The sequence below is a fragment of the Protopterus annectens genome, chromosome 3.part1 (assembly GCF_019279795.1).
Source record: "Protopterus annectens isolate FY-2018-M chromosome 3.part1, PAN1.0, whole genome shotgun sequence".
In the NCBI taxonomy this organism is placed as follows: Eukaryota; Metazoa; Chordata; order Ceratodontiformes; family Protopteridae; genus Protopterus; species Protopterus annectens.
The window spans coordinates 1,077,184,971-1,077,210,726 of record NC_056732.1 but is presented as its reverse complement, the minus strand read 5'-3'; the positions used below and the strand labels follow the sequence as shown (position 1 = coordinate 1,077,210,726).

General features: G+C 40.3%; 1 protein-coding gene across 4 annotated transcripts in view; it reads right to left on the bottom strand.

The window, feature by feature from the left end:
• JPH1 (junctophilin 1) overlaps positions 1-25,756 on the bottom strand; it is a 780,529-nt gene that overhangs the window by 486,648 nt on the left and 268,125 nt on the right. The window lies entirely within an intron of this gene.

The window sequence follows — 25,756 nt, the reverse complement described above, 5'->3', positions numbered from 1 at the left end:
AAGGTGTCTTCACAGTGCTGATATCGACCCTCCACATCATGTAGGTTATGATCAGTTAAACAGGGCCAGAAAACTCTTCTCCTTCTTGGTCTATGTCTACTGGTAGCAGCAGCAGCCTAGACTTCAGCCTATTGCAGATAGAAATGAATTAACGCAGCATTAGCACCTAACATTCTTTCTGTATAGACTCTTTCCCATGGCTGTACTCCAATAGGTTTTGCAATTTGCAGAGAAAACCGGCACTGAGTCTACACGGTTGCTTTATAGCTTGTTGAACAGCCCCTCCATCTTGGATTGGTTGATTAGCATACAATTCAGCTGCGTATGCATAATTAGCATGCCATGGTGCTTACCTTGTTTGCATGGCGGTGCATGGCTCCACATGGCACTTACTGAATCTAAAACACTGTGCTATCGTGTGCATGTTGCTATTGAATTTAGCTGCACGTTACCTCTTCAAGCCCACCAATAGTTTTACATAAATTTGGTGAAATATAGTAACTAGACTGACTTCTAACTAGTACTGCATTTCTAGAATTACAAAATACTATCTTCTTTGAAATGTGTTCAGAGTTTTTACCACAAGTGGACACATTGAAAACATACTGTTGGTCACTAGCTGATAAGCTTCATTAATTGTCATTATTACAGCTGCTTGCAACCACATGTGACCGCAGCACAAATGTAGTTTCCTGTGCAATCCAGACTGAACATCATGTAGTATAGACATTTCAGAAGAAATACAATTTAAGTAATACAGAAATGTAGGATGCATGTCATAATTAGACTAATACTAGACAAACTTATCATAATCAAATTCAGTCCCTCCCCTCCATCTGGGTCAGAAAGTCCACAGACACACACACACACACACACACACACACACACACACACACACACACGAGCTTTTTGTAGTAAATTTTAGAAGTTGCCATGCATTAGTTCTTTAATAGCAAACATCTATGGTATTCAGCAGTGTGGATTATGTAGTCCCAAAAATATTTACTAAAGGTACAGGAAAGGACTAGTCATATTATACATCAGTGCAGGAAATGAACCTGTCATATGACAATCATGTCCCGGTAGTCTGTCACACATAAGACACACCAAACTCCTTCCTTGTTTATCATCCCTTTGCTATATCATGCTGTTCCTTTGTTGAAAAGTCATTAACATCATGGTACAACTTCTCTTCATTCTTTTAAGAACAATGGACTCAATATTTCCACCTTCAGGTATAGTGTCAGAATCAGTCGCTTAACAAATCTGAAATACATCTCTGATTGCATTTCAAATTCTGCTTATGAGATAACATCCAATCTACTTTTTCTGTTAGTTTGCTCATTTATACTGGCTAGCCATCCTTTTGTATAATCTAGTGAATGATTATTCTATTTGGCAAACAATTCTCTTTCATTTTTCAGTTTGTATTTTCAATTTGAAAGTTCTCTAATATTTATTTTAAGGCTATATGCATTTCAAGCAACAGTAATCCTTAATGGATTCATGTCAAGATTTTCTATATAGGTTCACAGGTAGTTACAGGGCTTGCAGTCCAGAAGACCACTGAGGAGCCTAGCTACAATTCCCAGTTGTCCCAAGCGCTGTTTGATTAAATGATTTGCCCAAGGCTGCAAAATAGGCAAATGATTTTTAAGAGAATCAAACCCTGTATCATGGGATCTACAGCTTACAGCCATAACGCCCTGCCAGCTGCCATATTCAGATGGTATTCTTTTCATAAAATACCTGGGTTAAGTGCAAATCGTTTCAACAACTTATTGTCAAAACCCAGTGCTAGAAATTCTTCTACCAGAAGTGATGACAATATAAGAAGAAATTGGGTCTATAGCACCACATCAAATGATAAAAAGAACGAATGCTCTTTTATCAAACACTAAAAAATGAAAGCAGTAAATATTGAACACATGGAACAGCGATTTTTTTCCCATGGAAAAATATTTGCTGCTTTACAAAAAAAAAAAAAAAAAAAAAAATCCCCCTACTTAAATATACCAACTCCGAGATCGCACCACAGTGGAGGAAATGGCAAAGTCCTGAAAACGGTCCAAAGATTTTTTTCCCTGGGAAAAAAATCGCTGTTCCGTGTGTTCAGCATTCAGTGCTTTCGACTTTTAGTGTTCGATAAAAGAGTGTTCGCTCTTTTTATCGTTCGACTTTGTAATATAGACCCGAAGAAATTAATTGGAAATCTAAGTATGAATGAAATGAAAACAGTTTAAACAAAACAAACCAATAACAGACACAAAAATGGTCTATCCAGCTTTACACTAAAACTAAACAACATGGCATTTTGGCTTTCAATCTTCAAGAAAGGAAATTATAATGATGGAAAAATCATATATATTCTTATAACTAGAAGAAAAATAAAACAGACATAATTTATTGTCACTGACTTTTAGCTTATAACACTCAGAGGTACCACCCTTCATTAATGTTCTGTATTACTAAATGTACCTGCTTATACTGAAAATAAGCAATGTTCTCACAATTTAGCTAAATACTCATTTTAATTAAAAAATAGTTCAGTTGTCTGCACTAACTAAATCTATATCAAGCCACTACGGAGTATTTTAAAATAGTTGCATATCATGGTCACTAATTTCAGGATTGTGAAATCCACTCAAATCTGTAAACACATTTAATATTGAATTGTGCATTCTCCCCAGGTTAGCAAAACTATTCCAATCTTACATCAAGGTGGATTTGTTGCCCCTGCACCCCTTGGATTCACAACATAATGCTACAACAGCCAAGATTTTATTGTTTTTAGCTAAGAATTTCTAATACATACTTAAGGAACTGTCTAGTTTTTGCCACTTGTTCATATTGCCTGTTCTGTAACCTCTAGGCTAGTCTGAAAATGGTCCAGACATGTGCTCTACTGTATTTAACAAATTTAAACTAAAGTAAATAAAATAAAAACATAATACAACAAACTCTAAAATCAGCCTGATGGAAAGCCAAATTAATCTGCAGTGATCTCATTCTCAAAGAGGGCACTTGCATAGTGCTGTTCTCAACAGCAGCCATTACAATAGGCATACACTATCATAAAATAAACTTCTGCCTAAGGGTGTTCTGTATTTAAAAATCTATCTCTTGACAGCATTATCTCTCAATTCCTTAGCACAAGAAATCTGGACAAAGCCAAAAATAATGGGGAGGAAAGGGCCGAAATCAGGAGAAGATAAACTTTGGTATTATTAAATTATAAACTTGCTAGAACTACATGATTTGCATTAATATACATTTTACAGAGGATATGGAGTCTGAAGGGCAAATGTGTATCATTATTTAGTGACTGCAGTCCTCAATTATTTACCAGCAAACCACAAAGTTTATGAGGAAGACACCAATAATATGACATGAAAATCTGGAGAGCTGAGAGGTATCCTTGACAGTGATAAACTTGCCATGACCATATATTTCAAACAATTACTGTCCAACCTTTGGTGGTTAAAATATGAATCAATGGAATTAATGAATTTGCTATAGCTAATATCCTGCAAATACTCCTTGATCGTTATTCTATTCTGCAAGTAATCTGTAATACCTATCACAAGATAAGTTAATGCAGTTTGCTATTGCTTCAGTATTACAGGTATAAATTATGCCTCTTAATATACCAGCTACTGTTAGCACATAACACATTCCCTGCATTCCAGTCAACAGTGCCTTCTTCTGTAAGACATTGATACCCACAGGGAGTAAAGAGTTACAGTAGTCTTATCGTCTACCAGAAGTCTATTTACCAATACCCCTTGCACTGGTATATGACACAGTTGTGTCCACACTACTTGAAAACATTCAGCTGTGGGTCAGACAAAATAATTCTGTTTTTTAAAGGATTTTACAAATAATACTAGATGCAGTTACTGTGACTGTAAAAATAGACTGTAGTCATCTGTATCATTGTTAGATCTGTCTAAATTTCTATGCCTTGCATATGCAGTACAGAAAGCGCTCACAAAGAAGTTCCTATAACTTCTCTTTAAGACATAGGTATACAGGATTAAGGCTATAATGTTAACTCCTGTGGTACAGAGTTTGATCCCCTTAGACGTCATCCTCCACTTATTACCGTGTACCCTTGAGCAAGTCACTTACCAGAAAGCTCTCTGGGGCAACTTGGAATTTGGTCTAGGCTCATTAATGTTATCCTAGAATGCAATTCTAGTAACTATCTATGAATCTATAATCTTCTTGCTTATGGAAATCTAAATATTAACCCCCTACCCATCCACAATGTGTCTCAAACCCTACTGACATTCAAAAGTATTAGAATGTTTTTAAAATGTATTCTACAGTAGTCTTAAACCAACCACTCCCCAGAATTATTTTTATTTAATGCAAGGGGCACTTTTAGCATACAAGCAGGTACTTGTGTACTGGATTTATTACAGAGATAGGTTTTTATCAATCTTACACATACTGCCAAACTCATATTGAAAAGTTAACTGCTTTTGTGTATACAGTTTGAAACAAACCCATAAGGTCTAAAGGTTTAAAAATAGGTAAAAATTTTGATTCAGTCCTAAAGTAAAAGAACAAAAGTAAACAGACAGCTGCATCTTGTTTTTTTTTTTTTTTTGTTAAAGGGTAAACCCAGCGGACAAAAGTGTCTCTGTTCAGGACTGACCTGGAAGTATTCGCTGATTAACTGACTTTTCCAAATCACACAATCAGGAAATGCACGTTTAGGGAATCAAACCTGGGATTACAGGAAACAGCTTGCTGCATTCTAGAATTATGTAATTGTCTTATATGCTGCCATTGGAAATGTAATTCTAATAAGCCAGTACCTTTTCCATGAAAAACTCATACTCAACTCAATATCTCCATTGAACCTTCATTCTGCATCTTCAAATAGTCTTACCTTGTTATATATCTTTTTTAAAACTGTGCACCTACTTGCATTGGATGCATTAGGAACCTTAAATCATAACCTTCATCAATGGATTTATTTCAGCACACTGCACGTTAAACTGATACTTCTTTCTGTACACAATTCTGCAGAAGATCACACACCATTTTTGTCATCCCATTCCTACTTCATGCCAATATTCAGATGAAATGGACATTCCTTAAACATTAACACTACCTCACATAAAATTCTGTGTCCATAATATAAATGGTTAAATAATCTTGCTGCTTAGTATTGTTTGTCAAATGAAGCTAAAGTCTCCACCTGATAACTGCTTAGTTTTGTACGTGTCAAATGAAGTTAAGTCTCCCTCTGTTATCAGATGCTTAAAGCAACTATTCTTCAAACTATACTTATAATCAGAACCTTAAGATTTGTACACAAAGCTCCTAATTCCCCTCTATAAATAAATATAATTTTTTGCAAAACACATTTTAAATATGTAATTAAATAGCACATATATTAGGATTTTCTTAATATAATCCTTTGATTGGGCAACTATAAATATAAGAAACATATACCACCATGTGAACACATTTACCAGTTTTGCAGGGTCACTTCAACCGTCACTGTTCATTCACATATTTTAAACTTGGGGACTTGGGGTCTCTTGAGTTGGTCAAAACAAGGACCTCTCAAATTTAATTTGTATAACATGGTTTATATACAGCAGTCCTTGCTACAAGCCTGCTCCAATGTAGTGCATAACAGCTCTTACTAGATACATCCCCACTGGACAGCTATTTTGGACATGATCCTATATGTTTCAAAGCAAGTGCAACATTTGTGTTTATGGCAACAATTTTCAACATTCAGAGTTTCCATATTAATAAACCAATTAAGTGCCCTACAAACTGTAGGATCTCTGTTATCTGCCCCCACACTGTGATATATGTTGATACACCTCTCAGTTTGACATTGTGTGTGTATTGTGTATGCAAAACAATATTCAGAATGTTTCAAGTAAAAAGCTTGATATTCTATTGAGATAACATTTCTTAAATGTGGATTCGGGTTTACAGGCATCCAACACAATACATCACCATCTCTGGCAAAGCAAAAAACAAAGCAAAAACAAAACATCATCTCTGGCAGTAACTGATTACTTGCAGTTCAGACTAAATTATGTGATTTATTCATTCTGAAAGCTGAAACCAAAATGAATCCACAGTACACTTGCCCTGGGATTCATAAATGCCTACTCTAAGTGGACACTAAGTGGACACCATTCTGAGTAAACAGACAACAGAAGCATAACTCACACCTTTTTCTTCCTAATTTTAGTTTTCCTGCTGATTTGCTTGCAGACTTAAATATCTAGGGGGATTCATAAAGGTTATCAAAAGTGTACAGTACATGTACACTTAGTATAATCTTTCTGAGTAACTAGAAGGCACAAAATGTGGTAGGGATGTTCTTGAATACAGATCACGTGTGTACACTTAGTGTAGACGTTAATCCGCTCTGATTTACTGAAAAAATCAAAACCATGTTGTCTTATTTTTTCATCATTTCCCTTTAAAATGAATCAAAACCATGTTGCCTTATTTTTTCATTATTTCCCTTTAAAATGAATTGCTTCACTAGCTTGATTTCAACTCATTCACTCCAAAACCTAAGCCTTTAAACAGAATCAAATGATATCCTCACATTTCAAGCAAATGTTCATATTTCTGGAACCATAGGGGTTATGAAAGAAGTATAAATACCAAACTCTTCAGCAAAAAAATATTTTTATAGTGGTAATATTATTTAAGTTCTAGGTCTTACTGAATTGTATAAGTCACAGTAAACAGTAAATATTGCATTTCTAATATTTTGTAATCAACTTACAATATCTCAGCAACCTCTTAAGTTACACAAACACTGTCAGCAGCATTTTATTCATGTAGCTGACAGCTTTAATGTGAGGCTACAGAGTTTTGTGTGTGTTACTTGGTTTTTGAGATATTTAGAAAACTGTAAAAATTATATCTATATAAATTAATATCATAAAAACAACAGTTAATATCTAGTTACCTGCACTAGACAGAGGTCAAATATTAATGCAGTTATGTTTGCCATTGTGTAAGCTTTAAGATGAAATCTTTTAAAACCTTGTACATAGTATGGTTTTGGCATTATTGATGTAAATATGAACAAGTAATATTTGATACCTAGCTACGTCAGTAAGAGTTAACTGCAGATGCACCTGGAGGCGTCACTCAAATGTAATGAATTAAGGCTCACATGATTTTTGCAGTTCCCTGGATGAGGTATTTTTTTACTTTATTTACTTTTACTGGATTCTGTTCCTTCACGTCCATTCAAGAAGCACTGTCTATTTCAGAAGTTCTTACTCTGAACCTTATACATAATGCAGTACAATTCCAGCATTTATGTATATCCAACCTTTTTACTATGGTTCTACCCATTTTCATTCTAGTGTGCAGGAGCATCATGTGGTATGCAGCAGCTTGCCCACAGCCCACCCAAAATTATATTTCTCTATTTGGCTACTGTTTTTCATCTTTGTGTGACTTTAATAGTCTACTTTCCCATCTGGGGACTCAACTCCACACTTGCAGGGTTAACATTATTATTTATTTATCTACTCACATTCAGACATCCCAGGAATACACCGCCGATAAGATGAGTGTAACTGGTGAGAATGTGCGTGTGTGCGTGTGTGTGTGTGTGTGTGTGTGTGTGTGTGTGTGTGTGTGTATGTATTTCTCTACATGTGGCTGCAATGTGAGTCACTAGTATGTGTTTGACAGCAACAATCTGAAATACATTGCTGTGACCATTTCTCACAATCAGACATCTGAAATACACTCGCGCAATAAAGTGTACATAATTGGTGGGCACATCTATGTGTCTGTGTATGTGTATGTACAGAGGGTGAAGGGTTGCAGAGGGTTATACTGTATGCCTCTGAAAGCAACAAGCTGAAATGCATTATTTTGGCCATTATTTCTGTACTTTTTAATTTACTTGATCACAGTCAGACATCTGATATGTACACAAAGTAGCTACAATTGCTGGGACAGCCTGTGTATGTGTGATCTGGCAAACACATGCACGTGTGTACCAGGTCTGTAGTGGGTTGCACTGTAGATGTGATAGCAATGAGCTGAAATATATTACAATAAAGCGGTTGTAACTGGTGGAAAAAGAGGCAGTACGTGGCTTAAACTGACTGACCCTGTTATTTTATCACAGTTAAACAGTTATTGATCTGACTTAGTACTGCTTGTGCACATCTGAGTAAAACAAGCTGAGATACATTGCAGTGACTATTATTTTTATTGGATTACAATTGAACATTTGAGGTGTATATCCTCAAAAAAGTGGCTAAAATGAATGGATACTGAGGTAGTCTGTGGATGAAAGTGACTGACCCCAACTGTTGTTTGATCATAAACAGTTACTGACCTACCATAATGTAGCCACAATACCATTACAGTTAACCCCACCCATTTCAATTGCTTCCAGCATTGTTTTTGTATTAAAGTCACCAGCCAACCCTGTTAGTATGAAGTATGTTTTCAGTGACCAAATGCTTTATCTTTAGGCATTTCTTAAGAACAAACTTGGGTTTTCTAGGTAGTACATTAATTAGAACTCTCTCTGTATAAAAAATGTAAACATGTTTTTCCATATTGCAAATATAAGCAGAATCAAAACTACAGTGAATCGTATTTAAGCATTATTTAGATTGTTTAAATGAAAGGTTGTTCTTAAAGCTTGAACTTCAGCAGTAGAACTTAGACAAATTCCAGATTAACTGTAGTGTGTTTGAGAGTGTGCCATTGGTGGGGGCGGGGGGGATCAACTTCATATCATTCATACTTATGGCTGTGTTTAAAGTTTTACACTGCATTGTATACTACACAACTGATGCACACATTTCTCTATAAAAAAGAACAAAGCAGTACCTGGATTTAAAAAAGGAAGACAATTATTATGTAGTTACTGGCCATTCAACACGTTCTGCTTAGCCATATTGGGAAATACAAGAATTGCCCTGTTCAAAATTAGTTCCAAATTCCAATGTAAAACAAAAAAATACAAATGTGAACAATTGCTGCCTAACAGTAGTAAAATGCCTTACTTCTACTGTTTTCACAGCTTCACCTGTCATAATCTCATGCCTGATGCTTTCCATCAATGGGAACATGTGTTAATAAACCTCAGAGTGAGTGTGTTACTGATGAGAACATTGGGGATGCAGTAATAATCATGTGTGTGTGTGTGTGTGTGTGTGTGTGTGTGTGTGTGTGTGTGTGTGTGTGTGTGTGCGCTACTGATGAGAACATAAGGGATGTGGTGGGAATCCTCGGAGTGAGCTCACTTAAATGGTTATGGGGTGGAGGGATGCTTCCACTACTGGCTCTGACATTTGTCACTGACCTTGAAGTTAGTATCAGCGTCAATGGGTTAACACACAGCTGTACGTTTGAATAACTGCGACATCTCCCTGCTGAAATGAGTGCAGATCTATTTAATTGAAACAGCATGTGGTATTTCTCTTTTAGCCTGGAAAAAGATATATAAAACTTTGATAATGTAGACGGGTCGCAATGGATTAAATAGATGAACCTACTTTTATTTTTAATTTTCTCTGACATTGATACCCAGTCAAAAGGAACCTGCATTTAAACGAGTTATCTAAAAATAATGCAATCTCTCATTTTGGAATTTTGTAAACAAACTAGCAAGCCTGATGGTGCTACTTAACACTTCTGTGCATGACCGGCTGCAAAATATACAGTTTGACCACCATCTAACAGCTGTTAAGCTTCTTGTAAAATTATTAGTAGCTCAAAAAAGAATAAAAAAGGGAAATATAACAGAAGCAATCCAAATCTCAGGCAATGGTGCTTCACACTCCACTTTATTAGTAACCCTTTTATCCTCAGCTCACAGTTGACTTCTTCAGACAAAATGACATGGGCATGGGCGAAGACATAAAGAACAACGAGAATAGGCCAAGTTCTTCAACTGAAATAAATCAACATAGGTCTTTTGCTATGGGAGTCTGCCTCAGTGTGGACCATGCTGGTCCCCTACAATGGGAGTCTGCCCCATTGTGGACAGTGCTGGTCCCTTGCTATGGGAGCCTGCCTCAGTGTGGACAGTGCTGGACACCTACTATACGAGTCTGCCTCATTGTGGACCATGCTGATCCCTTGCTATGGGAGTCTGTCTCAGTGTGGACAGTGCTGGTCCCTTGCCATGGGAGGCTGCCTCAGTGTGGATGGTGTGGTCCCTTGCTATGGGTGTCTGCCTCAGTGTGGACTGGGCAGGTCCCCTGCTATGGGAGTCTACCTCATTGAGGACTGTGCTGCTCACCTGCAATGGGAGTCTGCCTCAGTGTGGACAGTGCTGGACCCCCACAATGGGAGTCTGCCCCATTGTGGACAGTGCTGGTCCCTTGCTATGGGAGCCTGCCTCAGTGTGGACAGTGCTGGTCCCTTGCCATGGGAGTCTGCCTCAGTTTGAATGGTGCTGGTCCCTTGCTATGGGAGTCTGCCTCAGTGTGGACGGTGCTGGTCCCTTCCTATGGAAGTCTGCCTCAGTGTGGACAGTGATGGTCCCTTGGTATAGGAGTCTGCTGCAGTGTAGACTGTGTTGATCCCCTGCTATGGGAGTCTGCCTCAGTGTGGACTGGGCAGGTCCCCTGCTATGGGAGTCTGTCTCAGTGTGGACTGGGTAGGTCCCCTGCTATGGGAGTCTGTCTCAGTGTGGAGTGTGCTGCTTCCCTGCAATGGGAGTCTGCCTCAATGTGGACAGTGCTGGTCCCTTGGTATAGGAGTCTGCCGCAGTGTAGACTGTGTTGATCCCCTGCTACAGGAGTCTGCCTCAGTGTGGACTGGGCAGGTCCCCTGCTATGGGAGTATGTCTCAGTGTGGACAGGGCAGGTCCCCTGCTATGGGAGTCCTTCTCAGTGTGGACTGTGCTGCTTTCCTGCAATGGGAGTCTGCCTCAATGGGGACAGTGCTGGTCCCTTGCTGATCCCCTGCCATATCTCTCAACTGTACCGAATTCCTCGATATTTACTAGTTTTGAGGCCAAAATAATGGGGTGCCATGAATTTCTGAGTGGCCCCTTCAATTCCTGATATTTTTTGTTTTTATTTTAAGTTTGTTTTGAAATATGAATGGAGTGGTTATTGGTTAATAAGTAAATCCACTCCGGGAGTACTGTCCAGATACCAGGAGGAAAGCAACCTTTGAAAGCAAAGGATCTCCAACTATGAGATATGTAGCACTTCCAAAGAACACTTCCATGATCAGCACCAATGACTTGCAATATATTTCTCTCCCATTCTTTTTGGTCCGCTAACCTTCTTGCTTGAACACAAAAACTCATTCAGCAAGTTGTCAGTCTCCAGTCGTCGGTTTTCCTTACAATGTTATTTACATTTGGTTTAGTCCATTAGCAGATTTCATTTTCAAACCATTTTAGAATGGCATCAAAAGAATAACTGATTAGCTGATCAATCACTGCCCTACACTGAAAACCTGATGCCGCTCAACAGGCTGAGCCATGCACGGGATCTGGTTGTCATTTTTTGGGCTCCCCCCAGTGCAAGAGTTTACTCCAGACTCTACGGTCCTCCTCCTTGAAATTCTATTGGCAAAGGGAGAGACAGTGAGAAATGCAAGTGGCTGGGTGATCTGTTAATCACAGTATATACTCCAGAGCCTTGATAAATGGTAGCATCTCTTGTGTAGTAATGGCAGCTTTGGCTGCATTACAAATAGCAGCTGTTGTATTTGGCAGCATTGTTTTGTGTTATGTTTTGGTACAGAGCGTTGAAAGGGTATTTTTCTTGGGGGTGGTATTTCTAGGTGACAGTTTTATCTTTGCAACAATTGATAAGTGTTTAAATACTATAACACAAAATACAGCAGGGTGGTGGAGGACTGTCTGTCTGTCTGTGTAACCAGACGCAGTAGCTTGGCGATATGTGGGAGACTTGGGCGACTGCTTGTTGAAATTTAATAATATAATGTAATATACTTACTACTGAGTGTCAGAGGGATTTAAAGGGCTTATGGGAAAGTAATCAAACTACAATGATGTATGTTGTTTAGCTTTAGCTATACAGTTTTGTATCAGTATCCTATAATAGAAAGGAAAATTGGGCAAGTGCCCAATGTCCAATCACTTAAAAGCATTTTGTGTTTTCTTTTCATGGTGGGGAGCTTGGTCCTGGTGTGTGCATGTCTAGTGCGCACTACTGGCTCAAGTTGAGGAATGTGTTTGGAAGTTTGGACCTCTGAGTCTGCTGTAGTTTAGTCATGTTTACTTTCCACTTATTGGTAGTACAGCATTTGGTGCTGCATAGGAATGTTTGCAAGAACTTGGAGCTTTTCTGGCTACATATAATAAATAGTACAAAATGTGCAATATAATTTTTAAGTACATTTAAATCTGGATGAAACATACGTGGTAGTTTAAAAAAAAACAACTGAACTAATTGGAGAATTTCACCGGTCTGGTGATGGGTCATGTGACGATTGGGGAGAGATGGGCGAAGGCTGCCAGCCTAGTCAAATAGAATTTTATACATAAATCTATCAACTGTATAAATAAATGTAAAATACAGACTTGTGTTTTTAAAATGTAAGAAAACTCTATAAAATGTGAACTTCAAAATTGTTGCAATATTGCCATCTGCTGTAAGGAAAACCAAGCCAAGTATTTCAAATGTGTCTTTTTAAGTTGAAAAGATCTTATGAATCTCTTTAATGTTTGACAATTCGGCTCCAGTGCAGCTAGATGAAGGTTTCATGCTCATTGTTTTAAAGCTAAAGTTTATGACCAGAATTTAGATGTGGAAGGTGCTTTATTGCTCTAGTTTCTGCTAGAATGTATATGTGAAATGTCTTCTATTGTTGTAAATTTCTATACAGGTGTTAGATTGCTAAATAATGCAGTTTGTTTGCCTGGGAAAACCTGTGTCAAAAATGATATAATCTGGGGATGGACCCAGCAAACATGTTTGTGAGTAATGTTTAAAAATACTATTTCTCACAAGAGACTGGAAGCATTTTGACTTTGGACATCCATCTTATCATCACTCTGCCTTATGCTCACATGTAAGTTTTAGCACTGTGATTTCTTGTAGGAATAGTTAAAGCTAGTAAAGATTAATTAGGTATTTTTCTTTGAAATCAGACCTGTCCTACTGTATTATTTTAAGTTTCTGTGTGATCTCTGAACTCTTAGATATCTCTGTGGTATAGTAGTTTTGTCTTGTGTTTTAATTATTTATTATTAAATATTTTTAAAACCTGCTACCTGTGGCTGCTTTGTGTAGAGATAAGGTCTAGAGTACATTGCATATTTATAGAGGTTATTGTAACAGGCCACTCTAAAGTAAGCCTTGACTGTTAGTCATACTACCATTGAATAATAATATTGCTCAGTAATAATTGGACACCCTTTTAGGGCCTTTGAGTAGCCGATATTTATTAGCTGGTGGTGGCAGTAATTACTACCATATAGCCTGAGTAAAGGGGCACAGCTGGAGAACCTGTGTCAGCCTTTTTTCCCAGGAGGGTCTGTGTGGTTGTATAACCTCTTCTCAAAGTGTGTGTGTGGTGTGTCAGCTACCTGGGCAAGGACACGAAGCACTGGTTGGACAGAGAGGGTACTGGAGGTTAGCTTGCCAGCTAGGCTGAGATCTGGACTCTATAGCTATGCCAGTGGGGAATCTTATTGGGGACCTGGAGAGCAAGGGAGCAACCAGCCCCAGACTGACTGCGATCTCTGTGTGCACTTAAGAGAAATTGTACTTTACTGTGTGTATTAGTTATCCTTTCCTCTCTTCCATGAGACAACCTCCCTGGTGTTAGTGGTGAGGATTTAGGCTCCTTGATTGCTGGGCCAGGGCACGGTCGTCACATGTGGTGGCAGTGGTGGGATCTACTTCACATACTAATTGGCTTGTAGTGGTGTGGGGTAGAGCGAATTCCTGTAGCTTATGTACAGTGATCTCTAAAAGTGTTTTGTACTCTAAAACAGCCATGCAGTGTATACTCAGAGTTCAGATCGCAATTGTTTTATTTCTTTTGTTAGCTTAGTGTTAGTCAGGGTGAGCAGGCAGTATGTCAGCGAAAGAGTATGGAAAGCTGACAAGGAGCCAGATGACAGAGATGTGCCAGGCTAGGGGAATGGTGCATGGAAACCTGACCAAGACAGACCTGATTGCAGCCTTGGTTACAGCTGCATCAGAAAACAGCAGCCTGGAGGACAATCAAACTGACAGTGGAGATACAATATCCTCGAAGAATGGACAGCTCAACCTTTCTGCAGTGGAATTAAAAATCCAGCTGGAGCTAAAGAGACTTGAGTTGGAGGCCAGGCATATGGAACTAGAAGCAGCCGAGAAAATGAGGAGTCTACAAGCTGAGGAAAATAAACGGCAGAGGAGGCATAAGAGGGAAATGCTGACTCTTCGCCAGAGTCATTGAGGTAATGGGGAGGGGAGTAATCAGACCCCAGAAGCACAAAAGGTCAGTAAATTTCTTCCACAGTTTAAAGAGGGGGATAATTTTGATAGCTTCATTCATATGTTTGAGCGGGTATGTAAACAGTATGAAGTTGACCAAGGGCTCTAGATAGAGTTCCTGACCCCCTTACTCCATGGTAAAGCTGTAACTTCTTTAGCAAAAATGCATGACACTGACTGTTTTCATTATACTGCTGTAGAAAGACATTTATTAGAATGTTTTAAGCTAACACCTGAAATGTACAGGAAAACGTTTTGTGAGCATAGACGCAAGGCAGATGAAAATGTATGTGAATATGTTGTTGAACTGAGCACTTATTTTCATAGCTGGGTGAGTTGATGTCAGGTCACCACTTTTGAAGGGCTGGCAGACCTTATGGTAAGGGAACAAGCCTTTAGCACTTTGCCTGAGGACATGAGGATCTGGTTAGCTGATAAACAGTGTGCTACTTCAGAGGAGTTGGGGAAGAAGGTAGACCTATACCTGGCCAGCAGGGCAGCCCTGCACAGGAAGGGGACCCCCAGTACTGCTCATGGGTCTAAAGAAACCCATAGTGGGCAGCACAGACTTACGCAACAGAATCTGCCAGTAGCAGGGGAAGTCACTAGTCCAGGTACACGTCCAGGACCTAGGGTGAAATGTTATGAATGCAAACAGTGGGGCCATGTGGCCTACAGATGTTCATGGAGGCAAGGTGGGGAACAAAAGATGAAAGAGCCAGTAAGTGGGAAAGACAAAATGCCAACAGTGTGTTGTCTTGAGGCAACAGAGGTATGGAACTACCATCCTGCAGATGTCCCGAGAGGGAAGGATTTGGATGAAGGATTTGGATGAGGCAGTACTATGTACTTATGCAGTTACATGCAGTGAGGCTAGGAGACAAGCATGTGGGTCTGGTAGCCTGGGGGAGACCCGGACAGACTGCATACTTGCAGCCAGGACTGCTGAGGTGGTTACTTCAGGGAATGAGCTACACTGTAGCAGTGAGACTGAATGTGAGCCACAGCTGCTTGTGGGTACTGATGTTCCCTTGGACAGGGTAACTGCAAAGGTAGAGGTGAGTAGTAGTACCCAGGCTGACAGTGAGGCACCGCTGTCAGAGGATGCCAGATTTCCTGTGGAAGGGGAGCTGGGAAGGGTTACAAGGAGAGACTTGAGACAGGCTCAGCTCTCAGACCCTACATTGCAAGGCCTGAGGCGGGTAGCTAGGGAGGCACCTGATTCTCAAGGAAAGGGGGAATCTGTATACTGGAACAAAGGGTTACTGTATAGAGAGTGGACCCCTGAAGGAGGGCTAGAACGTGAGAGAGTACAGCAGTTGGTAGTGCCTAGAGCTTACCATCTGGTGCTTCTAGCCATAGCCCATGATATTCCCTTTGCAGGTCATATGGGCATAAAATGTACAAAGAGGGGTATTATGCAAAACTTCTATTGGCCTGGCATTTCCAGAGATGTAACAGAGTACTGCAGGACCTTTGAGCAGTGCCAAAAGGTAGGCAAAACAGGAGACAAGGTGAGAGCTCCTTTGATGCCTTTGCCTGTGATTGAGGAGCCATTTCAGAGGGTAGCTATGGATATTGTGGGTCCTCTAAGTACCCCAAGTTCCACAGGGGAAAAAGTATATCCTAGCGATTGTAGATTATGCTACACGATACCCTGAGGCAGTGGCTTTGTCCTCCATTGAGGCAGAGAAGGTGGCAATGCTTTGCTAGAGATTTTCAGCAGGGTAGGTTTCCCAAAGGAAATGCTGTCTGACAGAGGTGCCAATTTTATGTCAGACCTGCTGGCTTGTCTGTGGAAGTCCTGTGGGGTGAAGCACATGAAGACCACCTCCTAGCATCCCCACACTAATTGTCTTGTTGAGAGGTTAAACTCTACAATCAAGTCCATGCTACGGGCATTTGCAGATCAGTTTAAGAGGGAGTGGGACAAATATTTGCGTCATCTGTTGTTTGCTTACAGAGAGGTTCCCTAGGAATCCACAAGTTTTCCACTCTTTGAGGTGCTGTATGGGCATAGGGTGAGGGGACCTCTAGATTTAATTCGAGATGACTGGGAAGGTGAGTGTGAGTCTCACAAGGAGTCTGTTGTGGCATATGTCCTGAACCTCAGGACAAGGCTCAGGGAACTAATGGGCCTGGCCCAGGAGAACCTGGCAGAAGCCCAACAACAGAAAAAGGTGTGGTATGACAGGAATGATCAAGCTAGAGAGTATGCTGTAGGGCAGCAGCTGATGGTTCTCATTCCTGTCAGACACAACACATTGCAGGCAGCTTGGGAGGGACCCTACAAGGTGGTAAGAAAGGAAAGTGATGTTAACTACATGGTGGAAGTGCTAGGCAGACGGCAGGGTCACAAATTGTACCATGTTAACATGATGATTACCATGATAGGGAGGCCCTTGTGCTGCGCATTTGCAGTGGATTGCAGGAGGAGTCTGAGGGAGATCTGGGGATTGATCTCCTCAGTAAGGCTCGAGCTGACACCTCAGTGGAAGGGGTAGCAATGTCCCAGCAGCTATCTCCTACCCAGGTTCGAGAAATCTGAGTAGTGTTGCAGGAGTTTGGGGGCATGTTCACCAAGAAACCAAGGAGCACCCACCTGGTGCAGCACCAGGTGGATACAGGACCCCAAAGGCCTATCAGACAGGCTCCTTATAGGGTGCCTGAGAGAGTCAAACAGACTTTGAGGGAAGAGGTACAGGAGATGTTGGATCTAGGGGTAATTCAAGAGTCCAACAATCTCTGGGCCTCACCAGTGGTGTTGGTGCCAAAGATGGATGGCAGCACCAGGTTCTGTGTGGATTACAGGAAATTAAATAGTCACACAGAGGCAGATGCTTACCCCATACCTAGGACAGATGAGGCCCTAGAGCAGCTGGGTGGGGATAAGTATCTTACAACCATTGATCTTACCAAGGGTTACTGGCAGATGCCCTTAACTCTCAGTGCTAGAGAGAAGTCAGCCTTTGTGACTCCTTTTGGCTTTTATGAGTTCACAAAGATGCCCTTTGGGATGAAGAATGCCCCAGCGACTTTCCAGAGGCTGGTAGATCATATCTTATCAGAAGCAGGAGGGTTTGCCCTTGCTTACATGGATGATATTGCTAGCTACAGTCATTCCTGGCAAGAGCACCTTCAGCATGTCAGGGAGGTGCTGGGCAGACTACAGAGGGCAGGGATGACCATTAAGCCGAGCAAATGTCAAGTGGTGATTGGCAGAGGTCTCCTACCTAGGACATAGAGTGGGGAGTGGTAAGATAAAGCCAGAACCTGCCAAAGTGGAAGCTATTCAGGCATGACCTGCACCTGTTACCAAAAAGCAGGTGAGGGCATTCTTAGGGACAGCAGGGTACTATAGAAAGTTTGTTCCTAATTATAGTATCATAGCTGCTCCCTTCACAGACCTGACAAGGAAGAACAGGCCAGATAAAGTAGTGTGGAGCCCAGCATGTGAGCAGGCATTTCAGAAGCTTAAAGAAGCTTTGGGAGGACCGCCTGTGTTAGCCAGTCCAGACTACATCAAATACTTTGTTGTGCAAGTGGATGCTTCAAACTATGAGGTGGGGGCTGTTCTTAGCCAGATTTCTTCAAAGGGAGAAGAGCACTCAGTGGTTTATCTCAGTCGTAGGCTCCAACCCAGGGAGGAATGCTATGCAGTGGTAGAAAAGGAATGTCTAGCCATAGTGTGGGCACTACAAAAACTTCAGCCTTATCTGTATGGAAGAAAATTCACTGCGATGACAATCACAACCCTTTAACATGGTTAAACAGAGCCAGTCAGCAAAATGCCAAGTTACTAAGATGAAGTCTGGGGTTGCAAGCATATGATATGTCAGTGCAGTAATGCGGATGGGCTCTCAAGACAGGGAATGGGGTGAGGTACACCCTGATAGACCTGACACTCTCAAGCGATGTTTCTCAAGGGCACTTAAAAAACTTGCTTGAGTTCCGAGGGGGGGATGGGTGAAGGCTGCCAGCCTAGTCAAATAAAATTTGATACATAATTCTATCAACTGTATAAATAAATGTAAACTACAGGCTTGTGTTTTTAAATGTAAGAAAACACTGTAAAATGCGAACTTCAAGATTGTTGCAATATTGCCATCTGCTGTAAGGAAAACCAAGCCAAGTATTTCAAATGTGTCTTTGTAAGTTGAAAAGATCTTATGAATCTCTTTAATGTTTTACAATTCGGCTCCAGTGCAGCTGGACGAAGGTTTCCTGCCCATTGTTTTAAGGCTAAAGTTTACGACCAGAATTTAGATGTGGAAGGTGCTTTATTGCTCTAGTTTCTGCTAGAATGTATATGTGAGATGCCTTCTATTGTTGTGAGTTTCTGTGCAGGTGTTAGATTGCTAAATAATGCAGTTTGTTTGCCTGGGAAAACCTAAGTGTTAAAAATTATGTAATTTGGGGAGGGACCCAGCAGACATGTTTGTGAGTAATGTTTAAAAATACTATTTCTCACAAGAGACTGGAAGTATTATGACTTTGGACATCCATCTTATCATCACTCTGCCTTAGGCTCACATGTACATTTTAGCACTGTGATTTATTGTAGGAATAGTTAAAGCTAGTGAAGATTAATTAGGTATTTTTCTTTGAAATCAGACCTGTCCTACTGTATTATTTTAGGTTTCTGTGTGATCTCTGAACTCTTAGATATCTCTGTGGTGTAGTAGTTTTGTCTTGCGTTTTAATTATTTATTATTAAATATTTTTAAAACCTTCTACCTGTGGCTGCTTTGTGTAGAGATAAGGTCTTGAGTACATTGCATATTTATAGAGGTTATTGTAATAGGCCACTCTAAAGTAAACCTTGACTGTTAGTCATACTACCATTGGATAATAATATTGCACAGTAATAACTGGACACCCTTTTAGGGCCTATGAGTAGCTGATATTTATTAGCTAGTGGTGGCAGTAATTACTATCTTATAGCCTGGGTAAAGGGGTACAGCTGGAGAACCTGTGCCAGCCTTTTTCCCAGGAGGGTCTGTGTGGTTGTATAACCTCTTCTCAAAGTGTGTGTGTGGTGTGTCAGCTACCTGGGCAGGGACACGAAGCACTGGTTGGACAGAGAGGGTACTGGAGGTTAGCTTGCCAGCTAGGCTGAGATCTGGACCCTATAATTGTGCCAATGGGGAGTCTTATTGGGGACCTGGAGAGCAAGGGAGCAAGCAGCCCCAGACTGACTGTGATCTCTGTGTGCACTTAAGGGAAATTGTACTTTACTGTGTGTATTAGTTATCCTTTCCTCTCTTCTGTGAGATGACCTCCCTGGTGTTAGTGGTGAAGATTGAAACTCCTTGATTGCTGGGCCAAGGCACGGACGTCACAGGTCACTTCCCGCTTTTAATGTAAGTTTTTATTCTGAATTTGGAGTATGCATGTTGACTTGTTCATTGGTGTGCAAAAAGTGGGTTGTATAAGATTTTATAACTGTTTATTTACTAAATCAACCCCAAACAGTGGAGGAAGAATCTATCAGCTTGTACTTATATAAATATGTACATTGCTGCAAAATGTTGTATTTTATAGGCTAGACTTTTGTTTGATAAAAATACTGCTACTAGTATAAGTGATGTGGTGTGGTTTTGTTTGTTTTTTTTGTATGAGGATTGTTACAGTGAGTTAGTATTGGCAACTAGTATAATGTGAATACACATAACATTGACAGTGTACTGACAGGCTGTCGAGTAGAAAAAAACTGAGTAGAACTTGCTTGAGTCAGGTAATTTATACTTTAGTGTACTTTTTATTGATAACAAGTATTAGTGATTAGTCAGATACGTGTGTATTATTTATATGGAGTACACTCAGTTCCATACCTCTACAAAGCCAAAAATAATGGTGGGACAAAGGCCCAAAATTAGGGACCGATAATGCTCCTGTAAATTCAAGACAGTTGCTAGAATAATAGGTTTTACATTACTGTGTTTTCTGAGGGTCATGAAGTCTGAAATTCAAATGTCTACCATTTTTTATTATTATTTGGTGACTTCAGGCTTCATGTTGGTATCCCACAATTTAATTGGAGTTGGGGTTACATGTGTATGTATGTAAATTTTATGTTAATCAGCATCACAAGTACCAACTTTTCATTGGCCTTTTTCCAGATTTTTCATGTTTGCAGATTGAGAGGTATATCTTCCGGCTACGGGAACCTACCCTAGTGTGGAATGTGCTGGTGCCCTGCTATGGGAGCCTGCCTCATTATAGACAATGTAGGAATGAAAAGAGTAATAAGGAATAATTGAACGACCTTAGGTAGTAACCTTACAGTGGTTCAAGCACTGAAGGAAGGTACCATTTTAACATTAAGGGAGATCATTTAAAAACCCTCTTTTATGGAGAAGTCAGAGGACCACAGAAGCAAACCATATATGTGTATATGCACACACACACACACACACACACACACACACACACACACACACACACACACACACACACACACACCTACAATCTTTTACTTAATCATGACTGAACATATTTGTCAATACATTATAATATTTTAATGAATGCATTATATCTGTCTCCATTAAATTCTGGAAAAAAATCCTAGCTTTATATCCCCCACAAGAGCAGGACCCATAATCATTTATTATGACATTACAGTTTATCACTTTACAGTCCACAGTATTAGAATGAGATGAAAACAAAATAAAGAAATACATTTATTAGAAGCAAATATTAGTTTTAATGCATATTACCCAAAACATGAGAAGGGGGTGGGGGGGTTGATCATGATAGTAAAAATCCAAGGAATAAATACCAATGAAGAGCTATAAGTTTATATCATAATTCAGTCTAAAATATGTTACAATGTAAATTGCCTGGCAGTTGGTGAAGATGTTAAGATTGTGAGCTGCAGTTCATGTGGTACAGGGTTTGATTGCTTCAGCCCTGATCTGCCTCCTGTGTGATCTTGAGCAAGTCACTTAACCAGACATTGCTCTGTGTCACCCCGAAAAGGCACTATGTATCTAGTGGGAATACCTGGTTAACTATTATTATTATTATTATTATCATTATTATTAAAGTACCTTGAATTTTCTGTACAGCTTAATAGTTCAACCTAGTCTTTTTGGCTTAGAAGTCCGCAGTGATTACCCATAAACACTAGCGGCTGACAGGATATTTGCCCTACTTACAGTACTTTAAGAAGTTGTTCAACTTTCTATGCATAAGAAAACAATAAGATAAGCAGTCACACATCACCCAGATTATTTATGATTGCCAGTGGAGTTTTATAGTGTCGAGTTGCCAGCCCAACGCCCAACCTTCCACAGAAGGCACACACATGCACTCACGACTAGGGCCAATTTAGAGTGTCCAATCCACCTACAGCATGTCTTTGGGATGTGGGAGGAAAACGGAGCACCCGGAGGAAACCCACGCAACCACAGGGAGGACATGCAGACTCCACACAGAAGGCACCCCAGCCGAGGATCGAACCGGAGAACCTCTTGCTGTGAGGTGGCAACGCTAATCGCTGCACCACCGTAGCCGCCCATGTGAACAATTGCAAATACAAAACCTTTATCTTGATTAGGAATCAAACATAATTAAATCAATGAGTATGTTCATACTGAGGCGTAACCTCTAACAGGACCCTACTTAAGTCAATCATTGGAGATCTTTAGACTGTTTCAATCATTATGCATGAGTTGTAGCTAGAAAATCCTTCTACCTTGCCAAATTAATTACAAAGGGTAATTAATTAATTAAAGGATAATTCTTCAGGTCTAACAATGTTAGAACCCCTCTTATCACACCAGTCATATAATGCAGTGTATCAACTGGTGTGTACAGCTCCAAACACCTTGCCCAACTAGAAAGACCACAGCATTTTTAGTTGAAAAAGGACCAAGTTCCCTCAGCTACTCACGTAAACTAAAAAAACCCTCTCACCTTTCTTAGTCTCATATCAGCTCATATATAGCGATGTCTGTTTCAATGTCTGGACTGTGAAAGATCCTGTCTTATTAGAGTTCCTCCAGCTTGGAAATACTGGCTGTATTTCCAACACTTCCAGACAAAGACCTCAACATTCACAACATAAACAAAGCCACAAAGAGGGTCCTCACCCAAACATGTATGCCCCTTGTATGTCTAACAATGTAACGCAACATAATGGCTTCATTCAAGTTCTGCACTGACAACTGTATGGATACTATAATTTACTTTAAGGGTAAACAGTATGGCCCTCATTGAGCAGGGGTGACAAATTCAACTACGAAACCCTACAGGTTGAATGATCAGGCTATGTATAGTTACTTGGGCTGCCTTCCTAGTAAGAATCTATGAGCCAGTTTTATAATCACTCATTATTTCCTTGTCTGAACAATCATATTTGGAAAAGAAAACATAAAAAAATAGTAAAACTAAAGAATTGTAAGAACAATGCCTGATAGACCCCATCCATGACTGTTACCCACTCAACATTAGTTCTCCTATTCTTGGTTTCAGGTTTGATTCACAGTGTTTCTGAATTTACGCAGAAGGCGTTAGCTCATCCCTTAAAGTCTTTACTAGGTACGGTTACCAGCCTAGCTCCCAAATCACCAACAGTACACTATACAAGTTTAAAAATGTTAACATTTAAACAGTATGACATTTTTTCAACTACACAACAGTGGTGAAAAATGTGTACATTACAGAAATTAAAAGTCGATAGCTATCTTAATCAACAAGGCAGCAGTCTGGTGGTTTAGTACATATGGTTAAGCTATGAGTTGCTGAAAAGCATACTACAGCTTTGGGTTTAATTTTCTCAAGTTCTACTTGCCAAGAAATACACTTTATTTACCAGATAATACTCCTCCTGGGTTTGATACTGAAAAAAAAATGCAAGTGCTTACTGGTCTTACCTGGTTAATAATAAACAGAATAAATAACTGTAAATAAAAAATGTCAAGACTGACATAAATCTTAGGGCTACCACTGAGTTACTAGTCTTAAGTACCTGCACATACTGTATTCTGTCAAGGGCTGTTTTAGAAAATCAAAATCCCTTATTTAACATCTTTTCTTTCTTCCATAACCTCCACTAAGCAGGCTCTAGATATCAAAATCTACTAATGACTGTAAACTGGGGTTGGGATTCACGGCCAAGTGTATGTAGCAAGACTATTCAAGGAGGTTACTGCATGAAATGCCACAAACCTAATGAGAAAGCAACAGGGTGCTGACCAAACAAAGGGATGCATAAGAAAGCAGAGGCACATCAGTAAAAGGGGTAGACTATGGGGTATACTATTATATGGCAGAAACAGCAGTACAGTACCACATGTGGCTAACATGGTGGACATCAAAACTAAGACAGTCTAGCACAGTCAAGTCAGTATACCCTCCCAGGCAGAATGCAGCAATACATGCTACAGATAATAGCTAGCCACCACATGAATAGCAGCAAAGATGAGCAGAGTGACCAACAGAAAGACCAGTGTGGGCATGCACACCAAAGTGACAGTCCTGTTCAGTATAAATGGGAAGGAAATGGAGTGGAAGGGGAGAACATAAAGCAGAGGTTAATACAGAAAGTTAACTACAAGGTGTGAATGGTGGTGTGGTAATGAAGGGCATTTTTTATTTTATTTTTTTAAATAGAGCCTTTTTTGTAAGAGTAGGTGGGGAAGGTAATGAAGGATGGCTGTGGGTTGGATAGGGGCGAAGATCAGGTAGCATGGGCAGACAGACATGGAATGCAAAGGCAGACACAGCCAGTATACAGAGAAAATGTGGGGTCAGTGGCTGGACATACAGATACAGGGTGTGGATACTTGCTAATGGGGAGGTTTGGACTATAAACAAGGAATAGAGAATGACATATAAGAAAGAGGACAGATCGGGAAGAGAACAGTGTGGTATCCTAGCAAAGGTGGATGTCTAGAGGGCAATAAACCCAAGCTTCACTCATCTGATGGTAGATAGGGGCTGGTAGCTGCTTTGTAGACCTAATGGGCTGGCCCTGCCAATTGTATGACTCCATCAACTACATCAGAAAGCACTTCACATTTGCTAAGGCAGGTATACAGTTGCTGGCACATCTTGGCAGTGATCAGCCTTTGCAAATGACACATAGATATAATTAGAGACTCCTCTGGTACACCTTCAAGAGAGGAGCCTTTACCACCCCCTCGAAACAGATACAAAAAAACTCACTGACCCCATCTAGGACACCTCCAACAGAGAGGAAACTATTACACCCCTCATGAAAGGCAGACTGGTGGCCTCAGATGACCTAGCATTAGATGCAGTGACTGGTGGAGACTGAGCTAACAACAACCTTTCCTACTCATCTTCCACAACTGGACCTGCAGATGGACGACACAGTGTGAAGGGATTGTCGCACATATGCTGCAAATACAAAACAGCTGTACAGCAGACCAGCACAGAACACACACACACACACACACACACACACACACACACACACACACACACACACACACACACACACACACACACACACACACCTGCTGTCTGGATAAGAAGTCACATTTTCTGTGGCCCCAAATTATGTTCAGCCGATGCTTCTCTGCAGCTGCAAAACAAAGCAAGTACTTCAGCATACATTTACGGCACAGTACATAGTACATGGCAAAAGTAGTAACCCAAAAATAAATGATTTAGCATATCTCTGCCTTCCACTGTTGGACGAGGTTTTGATGGCACCCCCTCAGGTTGTCATACTTATGTTGTCATTGATGCTATAGTACAGGTGATGCCAGAGGCATCACTCAGAACCTGGCTGAGTTTACAGCATGCATCCAGCATCTTCAAAAGGCCATCATACTGAACCAAGTGGTCACTTCTTGAAGTCCTGCAGAACAAAAATGAAAATGCTGTTGTTTCTGGTGCACCATGCAGATGCCCTTCTTCCCACATTTGCATAGGAAGTCATTGCCACTTCTTAGGTTCACTCAAACAGCAATATGGTAGACCTGTCCACACAGACATTTTTGTGAATAGCAAGCCATGCAATGCAGTGTTGCACTATGACGCCATGTGCATATATCCAGGTTCAAAGGAAAATACTAGGCTTTCAGTCTGCAAACCAGCCCAACCAATAACCAGAAGTGAGAATCAACCCTGTACCTTGTCTCTGTGAAGCAAACACCTTATCCATTATGACAGCCCCTGCACATGCAATATGCATGAGCACAAAGGTCACATGCATCACACTTACTTTGACAAGCACTGATCACGCAAATGTGTATGGCTATCACATTGTGCACAGGCAGTAATTCAGACAGTGGCATTTCCTGCCTTTGCTAGCATAACCATTG